General features: G+C 32.5%; 1 protein-coding gene and 1 long non-coding RNA gene across 10 annotated transcripts in view; one reads left to right on the top strand and one right to left on the bottom strand.

The window, feature by feature from the left end:
• LOC309661250 (bifunctional heparan sulfate N-deacetylase/N-sulfotransferase 4) overlaps nt 1–25,234 on the top strand; it is an 823,039-nt gene that overhangs the window by 396,452 nt on the left and 401,353 nt on the right. The gene's annotated exons all lie outside the window — the stretch shown is intronic.
• Nucleotides 1,170–16,547, bottom strand: LOC309661376. The gene is made up of 3 exons (XR_014263995.1): nt 11,889–16,547; nt 7,561–7,671; nt 1,170–5,756 (listed from the first exon to the last, which is right to left on the bottom strand). It is a non-coding gene; the product is annotated as an uncharacterized lncRNA (long non-coding RNA).

Raw genomic sequence — 25,234 nt, 5'->3', positions numbered from 1 at the left:
TTCAGCATTTGCTATTACTGCTATGAGAATGCAAAGGAAAAGCTAATGAGAAGCTGGGGTAAAGAACTGCCTTCCTGGTCCTGAATGTGGCATTGGTTTCTTTGTGCAGTAATGATTATACTAAAGCATTTTTGTTTCTCTCACTGTGCTGACAGGAACACTATGTAAAAATATGTTTGCTTCTAACCTGCAGTATTCCTTGGTGTTAATATCCAAAATATTCAGTTATAGGAAACATGGAACTGGGTTACACAAGAAAGTGTGGGGACTAATGTGTTTTTATAACAGTGTAAAGATTATTTTCTCATGCATTGAATTATTAATGTGAATAATTACAGGAGTTGAGAATAGGATTATAAAGAGATTTATGAAGTTAAATTATGCCTTTTTTCTTATTTAATTTAAAGATGGTATTATGTCTTCAAAAATATAATAAGAGATGGTGGTTATTAAATTATACATGTTTAAAAAACCAAATATTTCTAATGAGTTAGAAGTAGTCAAGTCCACAATAATTATTCTGTTAATCACACCTAAATTATCAAGAATATAACTTGGTTTCCATGAATGTGTATGTGCACATTCCAACCCTGCTCTTTAGAAAAGGCCAAAGCACTCTTCCAAAAGATGGATCCTTGAGTATTGAGGAACATACTATATCCTCTTTGATACTTTCCTGTTTCATTCTAAGCATTCACATATCCTTGCATAATCATTTATGTGTCACAGATTCCAGACACTGCATCTTTTTTTTTCTTCATCTGAGTCCCCTAGTTAATCAGTATAACATTTAAAATGGATTCTCAAGAAATGAATATGGTAATTCAAATGTGTGAACTTACATTGAAATTATCACTGTTCTTGACTTTTGTAATACAATAGCAGATACTGTTCACTGACTGTTTAACACTCATTTACCATTTTAAATTGCTAAGAACCTTGACTTTACTAATAGTATCCCTCACATATAACTCACTGCTCAGGGGTAATTCCTGATGTGTCTAAACCAATTATAATGGTCCCATCCTGTGGTGCGCTGATAAATATTTAACAGTCATCTCTATAGATTAAGGAGAGAGAGAGATCCTGATTTTTAGTGTGTACTGAATATTTTGGTGTAAATATTGTCAACATAGAGTATGATGTTTACCCATCCTGATCATTAGGAAGATAGATAGTTAGATAGATAGATAGAAATAGATTACAAATTTGAATTTCAAACATGCATACTTATAATTGTGTGACCTTCTATAATTGAGATATTTTCATATTTACTGAGAACTATTAATATTGTCCTATAAACTTGATTTTTTTAATCAACACTACATCTTGTTATTAAAGATTCTTTCAGAGTTGGCAATCTGTTGTTTAAAAAAATCTCATGTTTAAAAATGTGCTTGACTTGGAGCCTCTTATTTTAATTACCCATAAGTCTTCATTTACCTTTCTCTTTTGGTAAAAAAAAAAAAAAATTAACTGTGCATTTTTATTTCTTATTTGCTGTTGGGTTCCTGCTTATGTTAAGTTATAAACACTTTTGTTATATAAAGGATGTAAGCCCTCCAACATATACAGCAAATATTTTACCTAGTTTATCTAAAAAAAGGCTACAATAGTTAATGTTGCATTTTTCTCTTCTTATGTTACTAGCTTTTGTGAAAGTACTTCTAACATCAAAGTTCTTCACACTAAAATAATAAAAAAAGCCACACATATTTCTTAATATTTTGTTATTCTTCCAGAGTTTGAATAATTATGCAAAAAAAAAAAATTGTCTTCCCATGGTCTCTACTCATCAGGAGGGAATAGGGAGGCTCTGAGAGATGGCGTGAGACACAAGCTTGAGGTAGGGTTGGGGATGTCTCCTGAGTTTGTACTTGCTTTTTTCCATTTTGAGTTGTCCTTCGCCTCTCTTAGGTACCTCATATTAGCTGTATCAAATTGTCTGTGGCAAAAATGTTCTTTTTTATTCAAGTGTATAGCACCTCGGGGCATTTAGAATTGCACAGAGGAAGCTGGAGACCTTAGAAATAAATTCCCCCTTCTTCAGAGATTTTGCATAAATTTAATCTTGAATCGTAGTTTTAGATGGACACTCCCCAGTAATGATTGTTTTCTCCATGGGAAGGTGATCTCAAAAACATATTCTTTTCTGTCTATTAAAGGCATTATCCTTGCTGTTTCTCCCGCTTAGCACACACCATTTATTCGTAGTATTAGAACTTGGGAGAGAGCCTAAAATCCACTCTGCTAACCTCAGGCTGACTTTGTGCTTTTACTTCAAATTAAACCACCACATCTACTGGTTGCACAAAAGCATAATCATCTAAGCCTGCTGCTTTTCCAGTAACAATGTCATGGTTATATGTTCCAAAATAAAATTTCTACCTTCCTTGGCTTTCAGCTGTCCCCGTTGTTTGAGTTTATTGGTTCTTCTTCAGTTGTTCACACAAAGTGCTATTTTGGCATAATGCCTATTGATCAAATTGCCATATTAACTCCTCAAGTTCCCTCTCTTAGTTATTCTTCTTGACACATTCACTTAAAAACAAAGAAGAGGAAAAGGGAACTTCTGTGAATATCTGCAGACTTTTCCACACCTACTCTTGGCTTGAAGTAAAAATGTTCATTGTGAAGAATTGCCATAAAAATACAATTAAGTGTATACATTTTTTAAATGTCCATAACTCTTTTGCTTTCATTTAGCACGTTGTACCTTTTTAATGTTCTAGCTTCATGAAGACTCGAGTCCTTCTTCTTATAGAATGAATGAATGTGATTTTAAAAAATTTACATGAGGGCACTTATAATATATACAAGTACATCTTTTATTGTCTTCAAATAAGTATATTCATAAGATGGCTATGGCAGACAGGTTCTCTTGAATCGACTCACATCTGCGCTTAAAATAATCTCTAAACTCTGAGTGAAATGTCTTTTTGTTCATCATGTATGTTTCTATCTTCCTTTTAAATAAATAAGTTTAATTTTTCTCTTTGGGAATATCTATTTCCCTACGGAGACCCTATGAGTGCCCATTCTTCTTGGATGCTAGGAAGATACCAAGGAGATTGGGGTTCCCAAAGCAGAGACAGTATCTATTCTTCTTAATTTCCTAACACCTAGCACGGTGCTTAGTGTATAGATAAACATTCAATAAATGTTAGTAAAGTGAATTAACATAGATTTGCTTGTATGCTACAAATATTCCAACCTCAGCCAATTTGTGCAGTTCTTTGTAAGAATGTCCTTGGAGAGCTTTTAAATAAAGCTCCAGTGGGTTTGCGGCAGGAAAAGGTGATCCAACCAGTGAACAGGTTTATGAGAATGGGAAGGGAGGGTGTTGTAAAGAGAAAAGACAAAACAGGAGTGAAATCAAAGTCCAAAAAAGATCAAATCAAAGAATCAAAAGCACAGCATATCAAAATAAATGGACAAATATGTGTTTTGAGGCTACAAAAACTGGGGGGAAAATACCATTCAGACTAATCAGCATTAGGAGCAGGTCCTAACGGAGACTTAAATTCAGGGGAATTATAAATCAGCCTGTACTTGGTTTTACCTGTGCTGATCCTGACAAATCTGTCTCTCTTTCTTCCTCCCAAGTACATATTTACTCAAGATAAATCAAATGGAATAGAGAAAAAGAGTTTGAAGGTAATTCAAATGTGGTATTTACATTTAGAATTTCTTCCAGAGTTCAAGGAACTTTCCGTAAGGAAGTCAGTGTTTGTTTCTCCAGTTCACTGCTCTGTATTACTACACAGAGCTAGCCCTGGAAACAAACTGGAGATGACATTGTAGGTGGAGTGAGCTGTAACTAAGGGAAAGCTGAAAGAGGTAGGGAAGTGAAGACTTGCTGTTTGCCATCATCAGCAGAAAGGAGTTGGGCTCTACTCACTGCATCTTTCATTTAATCTTTTTTCTGCCCTGACACAGAACACATATTATTAGTTTACCTATAAATGTATTATTCCCTTAATATGAGAACCAAGGTATATAAAAAAGATTTAGAATAACGGTTCTGCTGAGGACCTTGCTGATATTTTCTCTCCGCCTCCAGCTCTGAAAAGCAATGAATGTTCTTAAAGCCTCAGTAGGCTCTGCTGACAGCCATGGTACTGATTCTAAAAGAAGGAAGAAAAATAAACCTGCTACTGTGTGTGCATGCACTAAGCTATCTGGAAGTAGGAGTTATCTATGGAAAATGTTTGTATTAATATTATTTACAAACCTAATGCCAGAGGGAAAATATGTGAACAAATATATTGCACAGCATAGAGCATAGGTATAGGTAACAATATACAGCAAACAAATATCTCGATCATTTCCTATGTTTAATAAAGCTAATAATCATCTTAGATATTAGATAGCTTATTTGTATCTTTCCTTATAGGAGACAATAACAGAGATTCCTGAGCAAATATTGATAAAATACCAATTTTTAACATTAAAAGTACATAAACATAAAGAATAAAACTAGAGATTGTCATACAATTAATTTAAATATATCCAGATATTTTAATTCCAGGTTCAAAAACTTCAACCCAATATATCTTGTATCTACATGCAATAACCCTAACTTAAATTCTTGGAATCCTTATCTAGATGACATGTCAGGCAAGATATTTTATCACTCTGGTCCTCACCTCAGTCCACTCACGGAGAAAGTGAAACATTTGAGCCAAATTATCTCAAAGACTTCTTCCAACTCCACAGTCCTGGTATTTACACCATTTCTTCACCTTTTACTACTTTTATGTTGGTTTCCCAATGTGTCAGGGTGCTGTAGTGTAGAAGAGGTCATCTTGTAGAGCAGTTAGGAGGGCAAGAAGACCTAGTCTTGCCAACTCTAGATCTGTGGAACTGGGTACTACTTAAACTTTATATGCCTAATTTGAAAAACAAATAATTAATAGAATACTTATTCCTTATGAGAATGAAGTAAAGAATTCATACAAGTTACTTATCAGAATGTCTGACATTTATTATGTGTGTGATATGTATTAATTATAGAGTTACTGCAGAAATTATGGAGCTTAATAGGGAAGCCAAATCAGATTTTAAGGCTGTTAGAAGATATTAATGTTTTTGAGTTTCAAATTTATAATAATTTAATGCTCTACACATATCTAATTAAAATTTTTAAATGTTCATTTTATGTCAACTGTAGAAACAAAAATTTAATAAATTTATAGACCTATAGATTTGACTGAACACATACACACACACACACACACACACACACACACATTCATACCATACACAATTTCTATGCAGAAGAAATGAAAGGGAAAAAAGTCAGGGTAAGTAAAGTAACAAACTATGAAAAAAGGTACAAAATATACTGCAGAGAAAGATTTAATATATTAGTAAAAAACAGAAACAAGCATCTAGTAGAAACATTTCGAAAGATAAGCAGCTCAAAAAAAGAAGCAAGTGTTTATCTCAAAAATATACTAAATATGAATATTAAGACAACACTGATATGCTGTTTGTACATTTCAATTGAGATAGCTCATAAAGTTATAATAACATGTGCTACTTAGCATGGATGTAGAGGATAAGACAAAAAACTATCCAAAGATTACAATACCCTGTATTGCTTACCATCACAAAGATATAAACAAGTTGAAATAACACATAAAGAACTAAGCAAGAAACTTAGCTAGGTTCTGTGCCAGGAGTATTCGTTTTTTAACTTCTGAAATAAATTTTGATAATTTCCATGTCAAATTTGATTGTGAACTCCGGATCTGAGAAAAAAAAATACACACACACACACATATATATATACACATATACACACACAGATATCATATATAGATATATGATAGCTATCTGTGTATTCTATTGGGAAAATCTGGGAAATTTCTTGACAGGCATCAAAAGTTCTAACAATTATGCATTATCTTTGACTCAGAAATTCTACTTCTAGGAAGGTATCACATGATTATCATTGTCTTCATAACACCTAATATTTATTGAGCTATTTCATGTTCCTGTCACTGTACTTAAGATTTATTAACTCATCCAGTGCTCACAACTCCATGAGACAGCAAACATTTATCTACATATTCAGTTAAGGAAACTAGTGTACAGAGAAGATGAGATAGCACAGCCCAGGTTATTCAGCTTGGAAGAAGTTGACCCACTGTTCCACAGCCTATATGTTATTCCCTATGTCCTGTAGTTGTTATGTTCAACAATAAGTTATTTTATTACTATTGTTTTTCTAAAAATCTCCATTGGGGAGTAGAATAATGCTATTAAAAATAGAGTTACACAAGACTATTTTATGACAAGGCAAGATACGAGACAGACTGTAAAGTGAAGGATAGAATTTATCAAATATCACTATGATTCCAGTCCTGGAGGGTAGAGGGGAAAAGGGAAGAATAAATATACACCAAGCAATGATGTTCACATCTATTTGGTGGGCTATAGGTAATTATTTTTTTCCTTTTGCTTATATTTTCTTTACATATTCTACAATGAACCTCTTTTATTCTTGTAATATCAAAAATACAAGAATATTTTGTTTTTGTTTTAGTGCTGGTTCCTCTGCAAGACTTGAGAAGCTGAGCAAATTAGTCTTTTCTGAAAGGATTATTTACTTTGGCTGAAGCCTTTTCAGTCAGTGGGAAGTAGTCAATTGCCTTATAGGTAGGTAGATAGGGAATAGCCTATTATTTTAAGTATGACTCACAAGACTGAAATTATTTTTTTAACCTCAATTTTTTGATTTTGTGTTTGTTGTGTTTTTAATGTGTAATTTTCACCCTTAGAAAAGTCACTTATATTGAAGCTACCATAAATTACTGAGTATTACCTTACAATATGAATATTTTCTCAGGATTCCAATAAGCCGAAATTCAACAATTTCTCTGAAGCTATTTAAAATCCTGACACAGATTTAATATTTCTTTCATCCATATTTCAAACACTCAACATCTAAATTCCTACTTTGATATACTCAGATTTTAATTTCTTTTAAATTCCCCCCCAAATAGATCATTTTTCTGGGTTTGTTTTTAATACTAAGTGGTGAACAAAAATTGTTTTATGTAAATATCAAAGACCTTAAGTAAACATATTTGTTTCACCTATTATAGCTGTTTAAAACCCAGGAAAGCAGTGATGATATTAAAGAAATTCTAATTATGACTGCAGACTCTCTGTGGTGTATTTAAAAGCAAGAGTGGTACCTACAAATCTCCTTAAAGGACACTGAGGGAACATTCCATGTAACTGAGAATGGGGTGGATTTTTGTAGCACATGCTATTCTTCCTTCCAACATTTCCTCACCCAGATTGTTGACAGAGGTATAAATAAAGAGTGCCCAAATACACATTTTAAGGTTATGGAGAACTCATTCTGAATCAGAAGAGGCAAAGTTCAACAAAAGTACTGTCAAAAGGCTTCACCATTTTATCATTGAAAATAGGCAGTTTTCTACCAAAATAGGCAGTTTATCTCCACTCTACTGTTGGGCTGTCTACAATCCTGCTCATTAGTACATTGTTTAAAGTAAAGTAGACTCAGAATTAATTATTTACTGGTACGTCTTGTCTTCTGCAGGCTTCCATATGTAGGAAAAGTGAATTCTAGTGCAGACATTAAAATGCAGATTATTATGTGCCACAGCCAGACATTCTGATTCAGTAGGTCTGAAACAGATGGTAAAAAAAAACCAGTTCAAAGAAAAGTGGTTCATAGAGCACGGGATTTGAAGCCACAAAGACTTAAATTGACTTAATACTAACTTTGACTCAATCTTTTTAAATCTCAGATTTCTCATTTTTACATGAGTATAATTACAGTATCTATCTCACCTGGTAGTTAACAAAGAATAACTAAAGGACTGCATGATAATCACATAAAGAGTAATTATCTACCAAGTAACAGTATAATTGCTCAAATATTATCCTTATCTTTATTATTGTTGTTTTTCATGAGTAAAGCATTTCTACACAGTAAAATCTTTTTCATTCACTTTTTAGTTTTGACTATATTTTGATTTGCATTATTCTAAATTCAAGGCTAAATTCTGATTCAGGTAATGATGAATAAAGATCAGATTTTACATCATTTCACTATGTGTAATTCTCATTTAACTTGGAGATGCTAGTTTCTAATCCTGTAATAAATTTTATTTTAGTCCTGATGTGCAATAAAAAGTTTTGTACGAGGACAGCTCTGCTCCTAATTTTCTTCCATCTAGAAAATATGCATTTTAATTTAGTAAAATAAATAAGTAAAACTAGGAAAATCTGATTATCTAAAAGATAATCCTGAGGAAAAAAGTAGTAGATAAATACTAATAGAAGAGTTATGAGAAAGATAATAAAAACATACATTTAAAAATAGCAAGCATATAAAAGTAACCCTGCATTGAATATAGTGGGTATTATAAACTTTATTATAAATCAAAGACTAGCTTTATAACTTTGCTTAGTAAAGATATGTCTTAAATGCTAGAGGTATGAAGTCTATAAAATGAAGGCAGAATCACAGCAGATCAGAAAGGCAAAGAGAAAAATCATCATCCTGAACCATAACTAGTTATGATTTCTCATTATACAAATGTGCCTCGAATTTCCCCATTAGTGGAGGGTTATTACACCCAGTAAATATTGACCTCTAGGTCACAAATTAAAATCAACCAGATCTACAACTCCATTTAGATTATAATGTACTTCTCATTTCCTGGAAGAATCTCATCATGGAGATCATAATTGCAAATTGGCTAATATACACATTAGAGGTACTTAGATTTAGTTTAAATTAAAAAGTAGCATCTAGTATATTCCATCAACATAATAGAAGTTTGTTTATAGCACATTTTAAAAATTAAGTTTGAGCATTTACTTACCTACTGTTAAAAGAATATAAGGTACATATTTAAATTAATAAATGGATGTCTTTCAGTTGAAAGTGCACAGAAAACAAGTATAGTAACAAATACAATTCACCTTTATTCTCTTTCCATAGACTCTTAACTAAAATATAGTAAATATAATAGATCTGCTTTCTGTAAAATCTATCTTTGACCAAAAGGAAATAAAAAGGCCAAGACAAATTTTATTAAATAATAATAATAAAAATAAATGGGATCTTATCATGCTCCTACTTGCTAATGAAATTCCATGTGAATCACTTTCTTTAGTAATGACATATTTTAAATCTAAAATAGTCACTTAACATAACTAAGCAAATAAAGGGATAAGACTCATAGTAATATTCTAAAAACATAATTTCCAGGTGGGAAATTGAAGTGGCCAAATGACTTTAAGAGAATAGAAAGAGCCATTTATGCTCGTCACCTGCTTTACAAGGATTCCACAAAAAATTTCCAATGAGGGTAATTATCTGCTGTTATCTGAAGTATCTTCAAAATAGAGATTATTTTCTATTATAGTTTTAGCCTGAGCCTCATAGTCAGTATACAAAGTAGTATTTATTTCCTAACATAAATCCATTTTGTGAGAATGTAGATTTATTGGGTTTTACCAGAATTTTACTGGGAATAAAAATTGATGATTTTGCCAACTACTCAACCTAACTCAGGCTATTTACATGGCTCAGTTCCCCCTTAGAATAATACTGTGACATCACCACGGTTCCTAATGTGTCCAAATTTCTAGCGAATTTAACATCAGTTAAGGGTGTCAGGATCACATGCAGAGCACGCTAAATAAAATTTTAGTGTGTGTTTGTTTTTTATCTAAAGATTAAGATAAGATAAAGATAAATCCCCCAAACCTTTTAATAAGCGAATTTGAGGAAATTGGTTAATTTAGATTTAACATGTAATACACTACTAATTGCAATAAATTTAAATTGTAATTTCAGTAGCATATTACTTTGCTTACATAAAGAAATAATTTAAAAGCATTTAAAATAACTTAAAGATCGAAGGAAAAAACACTGAATGCCAAGATTACTATTTAAAATTATATGTTCTTTGTTCTTAACAAATCTTTAAATTCCTCATTTTGAACACTTAGAGTCATTTTTTTTGGAAAATATGTTTTCTTTTATGATTACTTTGATAAAACAGCCCTATATATTAAATGTAAACTATTATTACTGTAAGTCTAAGTCATTTCTTATTTGTAAGTTACATAATTAAGAATGAGTGTTAACAGATTTAGTTTGATTCACCACAATTCCCTCTTTACTACTGAATCTTTCCTATAGGCATTTAAACATACCTTATTTTTTTCTGCATTTAAAGTAAATAAATACACATATGAAAAAAAACCTCTTTCTAAGCCCAAACCCACCCTCTGCCCCTGAAGCTATGATCTCATGCCTTTAGTCCTCTACATATTTTAACTTCTTAAAAATGAAAATATTGGGATAGAATTTATTTAATCCAATCAAGACAATTAAAAACTGGCTTTGAGAAAAAGTGGAACTGAAATATGGAACTCCATCAGGACTATCTTACTGCTTCCCTTCTGCCTTTCTGTTATGAGCATCACATTCATTCTATATATTATCTATATATATATCCCACCAGAGGAGTATATATATATATATATATATTATCTATATATATTATCCCACCAGAGGAGTATAAAACTCAGTGAAGTTGTTGGAAGACTTCTACTACCAAATTAAGGCAAAGGTCTTAGGGGTCATATAAAATCCCAAAGTGGACAGACATAGGTTGATATTTGTATCTACCCATAAGGATTCTTGAGAAAAGAAGGCTTGAAATTAACATCTTTCTGAAACATATCTCTCTATGGGATCATGTCTTGAGCATATACTACTTGAACATTTCAAGTCTGCTTCCAAGTTTAGAGGGATTCATTCAACACCACTCCTTGGACGGTTGCTTCTGCCTCTTCTTCACTTTCCAAATCCCAGAACCCATTTCTCCCACATTTGTGTATGAGCTGAGGCTAGAGATTCCCCAAAAATCTCTTAAGGGTCTTAAGACTGTTTTGTTTGGAATAAAGAATGTTTAAAGATTGATTAATTAAGTGCCAACATTTAAAATGCAGGTGGTTTCATATAAAAATCTGGATTTATAGCTTCTCCTGAAAAATTGAACATCTGGCCAACACTGGGCCTACATTTCTTCATGTGAAGAGTGCTGAGTAATGACTTCCTAATTTATAAGACTTCTCTCCAGTTAATCACAGTGCCTAACATCCTTTATTCCTTTCTTTTTTATCCTTAGTTACCTTTGTTGACAAAATGTTTTGAAGTAAAATGCAGATATCATGCTATTCATCTCTAAATGTTTCAGTGTGCTTTTCTAAAACAACTAAAAGAATTTTTTCTATATAGCTATGATTCCATTATTACACCTAAAATTTAGCAATAATTCATTAATATCATCTAATACTGAGGCTATATTCAAAATCTCCAAGTATTCCCCCAAATATATTTTACAGTTAATTATTTAAGCTGTTTATTCATTTCTTAAATATGACCAAATTTACTCATTTGGTTTACTTACCTAATTCCAGTTGGCATTTGAATTTGTATAACTGACTTAAGATATTAGGGCAAAAATTAATTTAAAAAAACATGTTCAGTCTTCTCTTGGAACAAAGGAAACTCTAAGACTTCAAAACCTAAAACTCTGACTAAATTAGATCCCTATTTACCTTTTTTGGAGTGATGGTAGATGGAAAGTATAGCTGGAGGAGGGAAATTAAAACCAATAAAAAAAAATAAAAAGCTTCTTATTTTCCATGATTCTTTTATAGCAACAAGCACAACTTAGTATTTCTCCATGTTTTCCAGACACATTTCAATATGTTTTGATAGCTAGTCTATGCGCATGTCAGCACAGAGCAGGGCAGATGTTCTCTAGGCTTAAGGAATGGAGAATCAGTCATAAAAGAGATGTGGAGAAACTTACCTGAAGTCCTGGAAGAGAAAGAACACTTCAACCCCTTCCTGTGGTTCTGGGGATAGAATCGAAATCCATGAATGTGGCTTATAATTAATTCACATCATGATTTGTCTGTAAGACTGCTTGCTCTATGAACTGGAGCCACCTCTGGCTCATCATCATTTTGTCTTCAGCCCTTGTGTGGTCCAAAGCACGTAACAGATATCCAATAAATGAATTTTAAAAAGGTATAGAGTTACAGTGTTATTCTAAGACAATTTTTGTTAAAAATTTAAAATGAGCCTATCAGATACACTGTAAAATACATTGCTTACACTTCAAAACAACGTCTTCTTTCTTCTTGAATGTGCTTCACTGCCATAAATAAAAGCCTAGGACATATTCTATAATAAGGAGGGGAGCTTAGAAGAATAATGTCTTAGCAGATAATTAATGTGTTTTAGTTTCGTTTCTGTATATCGTCAGTTCATTATGCATTTCCTGACTAAACTTTCACTTGCTCCATCGCTGAATTACAAGAATAAGACTCCATTTCTATTATACATCTCGTGACCAAAGAGGAGGAAGTTTAGACATCATAATTACTAAAATATTGATTTTAGACTATAAGAAGAACTTAGAAACCCACAAATGGTAAAATTGCAGGCTTCAAATGGCTAAATTCACAAAAAGATCACATAAAACAGTTATCAGCACAGAAGCAAAATGTATGTCAAGCCAGTGTAGTAAAAAAAGTGAAAAATGTAATATGTTAATTACAACATTGAACAAATTATATAGTATTTTTTGCTAGTAAGTTATTTATGATTCTAAAGTGGAATATCATGGCTCAGGCTCTGGTCGTGGGCTTTTAAATGCAGTTATGCCCCTCCCCAGGGTTCTGTGACCTTGTGCAAATATCTTACCTGTTGTGGTCTCATTTTCTTTACTTGTAAAATAAGGGTAGATTGTCTCTAAGGTCTGTCTTATATTGAGCTGTTCCTATTTAAATTTTTTCTCTCTGCTTTCAAAGTCAGCATATCAGAGATAGCACGTTTACTTGAATTAATGGGTGGTCATTTTACCCCTTTTGAAATCCTCATATACATTCAAAAAAGTTTATAACATAATGTAGCATTTTTGTTTTCATTATCTCATTTGAAACCCAAACAAATATTTATTTATTTATTTACATTTCCTTTTTACACATAGGGAAACTGAAGCTCAAGAACTTTAGTGAGGGACTTCCCTGGCGGTCCAGTGGTTAAGACTTGGCCTTCCAATACAGGGGGTGCTGGTTCAATCCCTGGTCAGAGAGCTAAGATTCCACATGTCTTGCAGCCAAAAAAACAAGAAAACATAAAACAGTAGCAGTATTGTAACAAATTCAATAAAGACTTAAAAAAATGGTCCACCTCAAAAAAAAAAAAAAAAAGAACTTCAGTGAATTGCCCATGACCAAGTACACATTAAGTCATATATACTCATACTCATAGAGTCTATTTACCTTGACTCCACCTGTATCACTTTAGCCCCACATACAGGCTTGCCCTGGTTTCCATATTGTCCAAATGCTAGCTGTAGATGTCTCTGCCAAAAACACATTAAAGTCACTTTCAGAAGATGTTTAAATATAAACAGGAGGCGTGAAAATGGAAGAAGTTAACTATATGCATCCAGTCTAAATTTGATTATCACCAAAGCTTGCTTGAAGGGCAAGCTTCCAGGAGAATTTGTGATTATTCCAAGAGTAAGAAGAAACATCCTTAATAATACAAAGATGATGATCATAATACTGATGACAAAGTACACTGAAAGACTGTCTTAGTACCATACAAACATTTTATTTTCACACTTCCAGATGCAATGTATATAATAAAATATCCATTGAGAAGAATTAATTTTATGGAATCAAGTCAGATCTGGAGCTAGTTTTATCCTCTAACACTCACTTGATTTGAAAAAAGCTTTGAACAAGTTTAAATATTTCCATTTATTCTCAAAATTATTGATTTAATGGGTAAAACCTCTTACTGAAGATCTTTGACTTACGAAATGCATGTCATGAACATACAAATCTCTCACCAGATCTTTTTTAACTGAAGCAACATTCTGACCTATGAAAATTGAGTTTGACAACTTTATTAAAATGAGATGATTTAGGGATGTACTTTCCATTACTCTGTCAAATCTGTTGCCTTGCACTCACAGGTTTAATTGCTTTTAAGAATGAAGTAATGGGAAGATATGTGTTAAAAACAAAAGAATAAGATTTAAAATTCATATTTGCTATTCTTCAATTTTTCAAAGTATTTTAAACTGCTTCTTATGTATTTTCAAGAGTTAGGAGGAATTATTCTACCACCTTAAGTATGATGTTAGAAAAAGTATGATTTCAGTTATACCTAGAATAGATCTGCAAAACCGAATGTCTTGTGAAAGCAAGAGGTTAACTTTGCTGTCTATGGTATGAATAAAAAGTATTCAAAGGGGTTTCTCCTCAGATAACTGACTTGCACACAAATCTTATCCCACAGATTTTCTAACAGGCAAGGCAGGTGCAACAATTCCATGCTGTTCATCCAAAAGGACACTCAAACTACATTACTGAGTGAAAATTATTTGGCAGCTTAGATATACATGACATCTTTTAAATATGGGTGGAGAACTAACTGGATCCCAAATTATTATTCTCCTTTCTTTGAGGGGTTGGGAAGAGGTAAAGAAAAGGTCTTTCTTTTATCAATTATGATAGTTAAAAGTGCTTGGCATATATATAATGGTTGTTTATTAGTACTAAATTTTGGAAAACACGCTTTTCTGGGTAGCTTCATTATTTCCATTGATTCCTTTGAACTGCTATTTCTTATTCTACACTTAGGATCATTCCTTTTTTCCTCAATAGTCAACTAACTCAAAGTTTCTTTCCTTTCATGTCTCTGATCACCAGGCTCAATTAATATTCAACAAAACGTGTATATTATGATTATACATTATACTTCCATAGTATTTTTATCATCTCCCATCTGGATTATAAATTAAATGGGACTGATATTTCTTTTTTTTTTTTTCTTTTTTAAACTTTCTATAAGGACTTAAGCATTTTTTTTAAACGGGAAGATGAGGTTATTTGGGAAGGATGGAGGAAGATATGAGTGAAGAGAAGACATCAGGGTACTTATGTTACTTCATGATCCACACATATAAATCAACTAAGTAGACTTGGGGGGGTTGTCATCAATCAAAACTGAAATCTGGACAGATCATGGAGTATGTCAATAGATTTAGGACACTTTCCAAGGAAAAAGTGTCCTATACTTCAGAATAGTGAAGTACAATCTGGTAAACTAAATAAATACAACCTATATTCTATAATAAAAGATAAACCTAGAACACATTCTAGAATTAATGGTCAAGAGACAGATGTCAACTCACAGTGAGTTGAATGCTTTTTTAAACTACCAAAAGAAGAATTATAATACCTGGCATGGCTGATTCTGGATTCCTTCCTTGTTTTCCAGTATAGCTATATTTTCTTTGTGAAGTTACATGTATTTCATTGGCCATAACCTTCCAACAGAACACCTTATACATACTAAGCACTGAATAAACATGACACTCTGATGATTTGCACCGTATTTAAGAAAAGAGACATCATCTTTCAAAATTGTGTCCTTAAATTTAATGTATATTTTTTGGGTGCAGTCCAGGGATATATATGTGAATCTTTCATGAATTCACTTAAACAAGAAATATTTATTGGACATGTAAATCTGTCAGTTATTAGTATGCTGGAGATACTGAAATAAACAGAAGACCCATGGCCCCTGTCCTTTTGAAATTTACCAGATAATTGTAATATACAAAGAAGTAAACAAAATTATAATCCAGTGTGATAAATGCTAAGATAGGAGAATTCTTTGGTATTGTGAGGCCACATAGGAAAGTTACAAAACCCCAACTTGGGCATAAGGACAGAACAGCCTGGTGAAAATGTGCCCTTTAAGAGTCCTCCAAATTTGTAGCCCCTTAAATTTGTAAGAGATAATAGAAATTCCCTTCACCTAAATTATAATAAGCTCCATTATGTAATTTGGTTATAATTCATTCTGGTTTAATGAGTTTGATATGTTTATAAGATAGTTTAACTCTTAGGTTATTTATTTATTTAATTTTTGTTGTTGTTTCTTTTATTTATTTTTGGTTTTAGTTGGTTGATTTTTGTCTTGGAAAAAACACATGCTTGTACTTATCACACAAATGATGGAGGTTTCCTCCTATGTCACTAAATTGCATAAAGAAAATAAGTAAACTTGGACACATAATCTTCAATGAAGGCTTGGAGAGTTCTTTGCTAATAAAAATAACCAGTTACCGGGTTCAGGAGTAACTCACAAAGGGTGATGAAATAACATAGATGATATCTATTGAGATCCAGTGTTATTAGTTGAAAAAGGGGGTGAGGAAAAAAGGCCTCTGGGCAATACAGTATCACCAACTCCCAACAGACCAAAGATGTGGAATGACAAAGCAGGCATACAGAATCACTAAAGGACTCAGTTGAATTTAGGGTGGTAGTGGAATGTATATTATTTACACTATACTATTTACAATAGAACATATAGGGTATAGAGTAGACTCTATTTACAATAACTATTAACTTCTAAAACACAAAAGAAAGTCTTTCTAAACAGTCTTTGCAACTCTGATGTTATACTGTCTGGATTGCAACCTTGGCACTCTATTGGATTGGCTATGAACATTTGGAAATGTTGCTTATTTTTCTTAGAATAAGTTATGTATTTCTCAGAGAGTACTCCACTGTAAAATAGAAATACAAGTCATATCTTGCTTCAAATGTTTGTGGTTTGATTTAAAGAAGATAATATATGTGAATTACTTAGCAAAACGCTTGGCTGTAGGCAAAGAGCGCTAACCTTCAGCGATACCCAAGTTCTTCCTTTCTTATCTAGTAATAATTCTAAACTATATTTTCTAATAAACTAGCAGATAGGTGGGATCATTTGACACTATTATGGGTAATACAGCGTGACCAGAAATTTTATATATAACTTCCAATCCTTACATAAAATATTCCATGAACACTCTTAAGCAGTTTCCATTTATGAGGCTAGATATAATACATTTGAAAATCACTAGATAGACAAGCCTGTATCTTTGAATGAATGCATGGAGCAGGGACCTCGGTCCTCAACCCACATTGGCCTGTGACATGGCTAAAATAAATATGCATCTACTGAGTTTGCTTTAGGTGATGAGGTTGGAAAATGTGCTGTTTGTAGTGTGTGTAGATTGTTATGAGCCATATTTAGTTAGGTATTCAATATATAGGGGGCAGACAGGGAGTTCTTAAAATCTGGTTGACAGTATTACCTGCTTTCTGAATATTACTGCATTAACTTCCTATTGGTACTATGGCAAATTATCACTAATATGATGACTTTAAACAACCCAAAAATATTACTAGTTTTAAAGTTCAGAGGTTTCAAAATCAAGGTGTCAGCTGTTTCCTATGTAAACATTCTTCAAAACATAATCCAGAACAAAGGGTTTTCAGTGCCTTCCTTTGTAAGACATACAGAAACATGACAGATCCCTGGAGGATTCTCTCTTGACCCCAACACAGCTATTCTCTTTCTGGTCCATTTTCAAGCATTGGGCTAATAACAAATCTAGGTGACTGTGGTAGAAAGAATCATGCTCTTCCCCTAAAGATGTCCATATCCTAATCACAAGAAAATGTGAACATTTTAGCTTACGTGGCTAAGGATCTTGAGATGGGAATATTATCCTATATTATCCTAGTAAGTCTAGCATATTAACAAGAGGGTCCTTATAAGAGAGAGGCTGAATAATCTGAATCAGAGAAGGAGGCATCACAGAAACAAAGGTAGAGAGAGATTACTATGTTGAATTAGATAAGTTATGATTGTGGCTTATTCAAACACAGTAGCTATGGAATTGATGACAAGTGTTTGTATTTTGGATACACTGATAAAGTATAATCCATGGGAATTGCTGCCACATTGGGTAAAAGCTGGAAGAGGGGATGAATCAAGGGTGATTCAGAATGATTCCAAAGTTTTTGTTTTGAGCAAATGCAAGATGGACTTGAAATCAATTGAAATGGGGAATACTACATGTGGCACAGGTTTTTGAGGAAGATCAGGAATTTAGTTTTGAATATGTTGTAATTTAAGCTATCTATATTCGATATTCAAGTGGAGAAGTAAATCAGTATGTTAATAATGTAGAGATGTAAATTTGGGAGCCATTTACATGTAGAGGGGGTTTGACACCTTGGGGCTGGATAAGATTGCTAAGACAGTAGGCATTGACCAAGAAAAGAATCAGAGAAAATGCCAATCTGGATTTAACTTATTTCATAAATCATAATTGCCAGAGAAAGAAATACTGAATAGAATTAGGCTTTGGAAAAGATAATTCTTGTAAGTTCTAAAGGGAAAAAAAAAAAAAAAGACATCATACTATAGTCAAACTCAAGAAAGACTGTGATTGTCGAAGATAAAATGTTGTCATTGATAACACAATCAGAAATTAAGGCAACATACCTACAGATAGCAGTGGGGCTATACACTTAGTTGCTCATTAATGGATTTACATCTTTATAAAATCTTTTCTAAAAGATGGAGGGAGAGAATAAGTAAAATGCCAAAAATTGCATTAAACTAGAATAACATTGTCTGAGAGGCTAAAGGATAGAATCAGTTGATCTTTGAGAAACAGAAACAAAATAATTACTTGGACTAGAGCATGAAAGAAAAAAGAGAGATAGACTGAGACTAGACAAATAAAGAACACCATGTCTTTAAATTAGATTTCATGACATCTAAGCACACAATCAGTCCTCAAGCATTTGTCATGTATACCCATTCCAGTGCATTTTCATGGTCATTATTTTGGCTCAGATATTGATCATCTGGCTCCTAGCAACCAAAATTGAGTGGAATTTCTGTCTCCTTTCTCTGTATTCTACAAGGGGTTCTACAAACAGCATTTCTTTACTAACACAAGAAATCTTTATACAGAAATGCAGATATTTAATAGTCCGCACACGGCACATTGGCTTGTTTCCTTACACAGCAAAATAAAAACCAGCATTCCTGTCTACTTGCAGGGTATAAATAGTTAATTGTCTTTGGTCAGCCAGCAAGAACTTTCCAAAGTTCCCAAATAGGTTTAGTGTTTTAAATGGTTTTTTCTATTCACTCTTTTTCAATAGATATTATTCCACTAGGGGACTATCTTTCTGCTCCCCACCGTTTTCCCACCAAAATCTATCAAGGACTGTAGAAAGGGTCAGGTGTCTCTTAGTAAGGTAATATTTTCAGGATAGTATCTCTTCAAATCAGATAATTTATATAATTGCCCTTGACTATGAGTTACTTTGTCAACTCCAGGAATGCCTCAGGGTTATTTTTCAGTATGAAGGTCTTGAAAATTCTGAAGAAAAATTTTGCTATGAGCAGAATGTACAGCTTTCAGAGAACAAATGCTGCTGTTTAGATTATTAGTAGACTAATTCAAAGGGAAATCATGAAAAAATAAAGCATATTTACTACCATGCTCTCATTTCTAGTTGGCAGTGGAAATAATTTTAATTCATTAGAATGGAAGTGTATCTTCCGTCAACTAATTATGCAAATATATAGTAAGATAAACTTCAGCTATATTCTATGAGATATACAATTTTGATGACAAAAGAACATTAACATTCAGGCCATATTATTTCCCAAATACACCTAATTTTCCTAATGTAAGACAAAATAATTAGGATATTAAACTTGAACTGTAAAGAATATATGAAAAAGATCAGAGATATATTGTTTTGAAAATACCTTATGAAAGCAGTATAATTATTATTGTCTGTTGATAATAGTATTCCCGTTTTCTTTTTATCACTTACCTCTTTCTTAAAAAAAAAAGTATGTGAAGTTTCTCACCATAAAGTGCAGCTCAATGAAAGTGACATTATAGCTGACTCTTTTGTGATCCCTAAAGCTAATAGGATTCAAATGTATAGTTATTCAGTTATTTATTTACTTACTTATATTTAGCTGTATTCTAGAAGAGGACAACCAATACATTGAGTATTGGTTGGGTAACATTCTTCCTCAACTGTCACTTTCAACCAACAAAGTTTCTCAAAGTTGAGAAAAAATTAAATAAATGGGGATTAAGAAAAAAAATCACAGTTATTATACTTGTCACACCCAGTTCTTCTTGTAATGATACATAAAGTGGTTATCGCCTAAAGATGGGAAGAGAGGTAGTTAAATATTTTAAGTTGTGCTTCAGTCATATAATTTGTACTCTATTTGTTTGAGATTTAGATTCAAAATATGTTTAAGTATTTTGCAGACATTCAATATATTAATTTATCTATCAATAAAACAGATATTTTTCTTTCCTAATAGCATACATATCACTATAAGTTATTAGAAATGGTACTGTTGATTATTATCATGATGATAATGATGGTTGTGTATTATTCAGTTGTTTAAACTCTTTCTTTATACAGATTCTTTCCTTATTAACAGAAACTACAAAACTATACTGCTGTTCAAAAAATGTATTCAGTGTTTCTTGACATTGGAAATAGCATTTGTAATCGACATAATTCTGTAATAAATGACAGATCATTAAGTATAGTTTTAAATTTTGAAATTTGTGTGTGATTTGCTCTTGTGTCAAATCTGAAATACAATATAACGATAGTAGTTTCAGGGGTGTATCAAACAAATGAAGAAGAGACTCCCAGGAAAGTATAGATTAATGAAATAGCTTCATAGATATGGTGTATTTGATTTTGTGTCATTTTTATCATTTTACTTGGAGATTTAACATATTATTTCTGTAATATTAAATTAAAATTAAGAGTATGGAGTTATGCTTAGAGACATTAAACCCTGACGGATATAAAATACTAAGCAGCTGTATCATCTATTTTTGTTAGGGTTTATCTTTTCCTGAGACTTAAATTTCAAAATGTATTGGGCATCAAATCCTTTTCTATAGCCTTCAGGACTCTGTCACCAGTACTTCAACATTTTGATTAAAGTGCATATGCTGCTGTTTGCTATCCGGATGCAATTTCCCTCTGTGCAGATTGGAGGAAGGAATGTAGCTTCATGTCAAAAATACTTTTGTGTTTTACTTTTTCAAATGTAGGCTGAAGAACTGGAAAGGAAATACATTACACACAAGGATTCTGAGTTGTGTTCTACACTGAGTTTTATTTAAAAGCTCATAGATATTTTCAATTGCTATTCTGCTCTTTTACTTTCACGTATTTCATTGATCTTTTCATAAACCACTTATTCTCTTTTATTTTCTTTTGATATGGAAAGTTTGTATAATAATGAAAATAAAACACCAGATAAACTATGTCCTGGTAAGAATAATAGTGAATGAATATAACCTTTATTTTTCAAAAGGGCATTGTTGGCCAACAGTAGTAATTACTACTCATTGAGTGTTTACCATGTGCTGGCCACTTTAATAAACACTTTGTATACACTATCTCATTGTCCCTTCTAGAAGAAATATTTTCCATTTCACAGATGGAACTAAGACTGAGATTAAGAGATGTTATATGGTGGGTGATGAAGCTAAGATTTGAATATTAGTTTGTCTGGTACAAAATCTATACTTTGCCATACGATTCTTCACTCTATTTTTCTTTTTTTTTTTACTAGTCTTATATTTTACTACTAACACACGTGTGCAATTGAAATTATACACATTGGATACTGATAAGTGATTGGCTTGGTATTATTTTATAAAAGAATAAAATTAAAAATGAGCAAATTTATGTTCTTAAACTTTTAAGTAAGCACAGTAACACGAAATTTCTTTTCACCAGTTTAAATAAATAAGACCAACCTTATACTCCAACCTAATTACCCTCTTAAAAATATATTGCTGAAATATTTTCTGCACGTACAGAAAAGGAAGAAGAAGCAATGTAAATTACAGGCACAGAGAGATTATCCAAAATCCTAGTGCTGAAAAATGAAGCTTAATGCCAGTTAAGCTGTCACTAAGTCAGAGTTATGAGTATAGTCAGGTAAAATTCTTGATAATTGCTTATAATTTTCAGCGTTTGGAAAACAATTTCCTGGGCAGCTATTTTTGCATTGTCCTAAATGTTCCTGTCTCTGTAAAGTGTTGAACATTTTCTCTGGTTTATGCTCCAACGTGTTAATCTTTTCCAGTCTTTCAAGATGATTACCTGGTAACATTAACATACAAATGTACAGTGATCACTATGCTATTATGAATTCCTTACACTCTGCACACTTGAAAAAAAATCAGATTAGTCTTTGTTAGGTGGTGTGGTGCCTTGTTCAAAAACTGAATTTATCATTAAGTCACTGACCTTGAAAATTAAGTATTAATTGCTCTTGGACTATTAGAAAAGTATCTCAGAAAAACATCATTTAACATGTAATTCCTTTAAATTTGTGATATTATGAATGAGGTTACTGGGCCAAAAGCTTGTTTATGCCAATGGGATAAGTTACTTTTGTTGCTATTGCAAAGAGCAGTGAATGCTTATCAAACCTCCCTTATCAAATTTCATTTTAAATTCCAGATGTATTAACTAGTTAGGAATTAATTATCCAGTTTATGATTTCTCTGAACCTCTGTTTTCGTTTCCTTGTGTAGTTCTTTTTTTTCTGTAGCAATCAAAATTCCAAAATCTTTAGAAAATGGGGAAAGGAATATATGTTGATTATTAAGTTTTATTAATTCTACCTAGTCCTAAAGAAAAGTTTGATAGAGATTATATATGGTTTTAATAAAATAAGACTGGAAACCTATAACTTTAATTTGTTCTGGTTATTTATACGCTAGAATAATGAAGGATTGTGTGATGATATTTTGAACTAAAAACGAAGTTAATCCTAAAGGAATAAATACTAGTTAATTAAGAAAGAATGGTAAATAATTTTAAAACCTTAAAACCATTCTTTATGACATGATTTTCTCATCACCATTACTTTCAAAACATAGTCAATATAAAATGATCTAAACAGTAACAATGTAGAAGGTATCCTATGTAAACATTTTTATAAATTATACTTTTTCCAAATTAGTTCAGAAACAAACCTATCTAAATGTTTCCGAAAGAATCTCAGTCTTTCCTAAGAACCAAAAATTAGTTCTGTTGACTCTCTCATTTCTTTGTTCACTGGAAAAATATATATATTTCAATGTTCTAAATACAAAATAAATTCTACCTTAAAATGAAGTATCAGTATTGTCAGTTCTTTAAGCTGTTTATCGCTTTGCTGATTCATTTTAAGTTAAGAAACAAAACAAAAAAAAAAACAGAACAACCATCAACTCCACCCTTCCAGTCTCAGTTTGGCTCCATTATCAAATCCTGTTGACTCTAACTTCAAAACATATTCAGCTTTCCTTACCACTACATCTCATGACTTCGCTCCAAACCATTATCATTTCTCACCTAGATGATTGCAGTATTTTAGAAGATAGTTTCCTGTTTACAGTTCCACATGAAAGGAGCTTGAAAGTTACCATTCCATACTAACAAGTAAAAGCTAAACACATTTAAAAAACCAACAATTCTTCTCAGATCCATAAGAGAGGGGAGGTCACAGGGGGAATCATACCATCAGTATTTCCCCTTGGTATTTATGCAAAGGAGTTGAAAACTTACATCCACACAAAACCCTGTACAGGGCTGCTTACAGCCGCTTTAGTCACAGTTTCCAACACTTGGTAACAGCCAAGATGTCCTTTAGTAGGTGAATGGATAAATAAACTAATGCATCCAGACAATGGAATATTATTCAGCACTAAAAAGAAATAAAATATCAAGTCATTAAAAGACATGGAAGAACCTTAAATTCATGTTGATAAGGGAAAGAAATCAATCTTAAAAGGCAACATACTGTAAGATTTCAACTATAAGACATTCTGAAAAAAACAAAATAATGGAGAGAGTGTAAAAAGATCATTGGTTATCAGAGTTTAAGGGGTATAAGTCAAATTGGTGGAGCACAAAGGATTTTTAGGGCAATGAAACTACTGTATGGCACTCTCATGATGTGTATATATATATCACTTACACATATGTCCAAACCCATAGAATGTACAACACCAAAAATGAATTGTAACGTAAACTATAGGCTTTGGGCGATTATGATGTGTCAGTGTAGGTTCATCAATTCAGTTGTAACAAATGCGCCACTCTGGTGGGGGATGTTAGGACTGGGAGGAGGTATGCATGTGAGGCAGGGGATATATGGGAAATATCTGTACCTTCCTCTTAATTACACTGTGAAGTTAACACTGCTCTAGAAAATTAAAATCGTTAACTAAAAAAGGAAGAAAATCGTTTTCTTATTTCTGTCCTTACAGGAATCAGTGTATTCAGAAACCAGAAGGTTCTTTTTAATATGAAAATAAGATTATGGTAGCTTTTGTAGCCCAAAACTCAATAATATATTCATATACTACTAAATTAAAAGCTAAAACCTATAACGTACCTCAGTGGGTCCTCGTGCTCTGTGCCTCCCCACTCCCCAACTCTCTGCCCTCATCTCCTCCCAGGCTCCAAGCCCTCAGCTCACTCTGCTGCATCCATGTTGGCCTGGTGACTGTCCCCAGAATCCACTCGGCACGCTCCTGGCACAGGGCCTTGGCATGTGTTTTTGTCTCTGCTGGGAAGCTTTTGTCTCAGATGTGCAAAAGGCAAACTGTCTCACCTCTTTTAAATCTTTGCTCAGGTATCACTTTCTCAATGACTATTCTTTTTAAAATTGCTTTACCACACAAACCATATTCTTTTTGCTCCTTTATTTTCTTTTTATCTTCTATTTTAATACCTTTTAAAACACCCTATAAGTCAGTTGTACTTTTTGTGTCTGTCTCTCTCTTAATATAGCATAAACTTGCTTTTTTTTACTCCTGTATACCTACAGTCCTGCAAAAGTACCTGTCTACTAATAGGTACTCAATGCATATTTGTTAAATAAAATGTCATCAACAGATTAAAAGTTTTATTAAAATAAAACATAACCAATGTATCAAAAGTAAGCAAAATGCCTTAGGAAAAGATTTAGATATTTACATTAATGTTAAATTTCCAAAGAATTTTTGAAGATCAGTAAGGATGAAGCAGCGTATTAAATACAAAGCACGGGGGAAAAAAGATTTCAGTCTTCTCACAAAAACCACTGCCTTTGAAATAAATACTAATATTGCTTGTTTCCTTTTATGTAATATGGCAAAGCAGGAAGTAACGCAATTATTAAATGAAATGAGGGACCAATTAAAAAAGAAATAGAGAGAAGGTT

Source organism: Balaenoptera physalus (assembly GCF_965194825.1).
Source record: "Balaenoptera physalus genome assembly, chromosome: 5".
Lineage (NCBI taxonomy): Eukaryota > Metazoa > Chordata > Mammalia > Artiodactyla > Balaenopteridae > Balaenoptera > Balaenoptera physalus.
The sequence above is the reverse complement of the archived record's forward strand: the minus strand, read 5'-3'. Positions and strand labels throughout refer to the sequence as shown.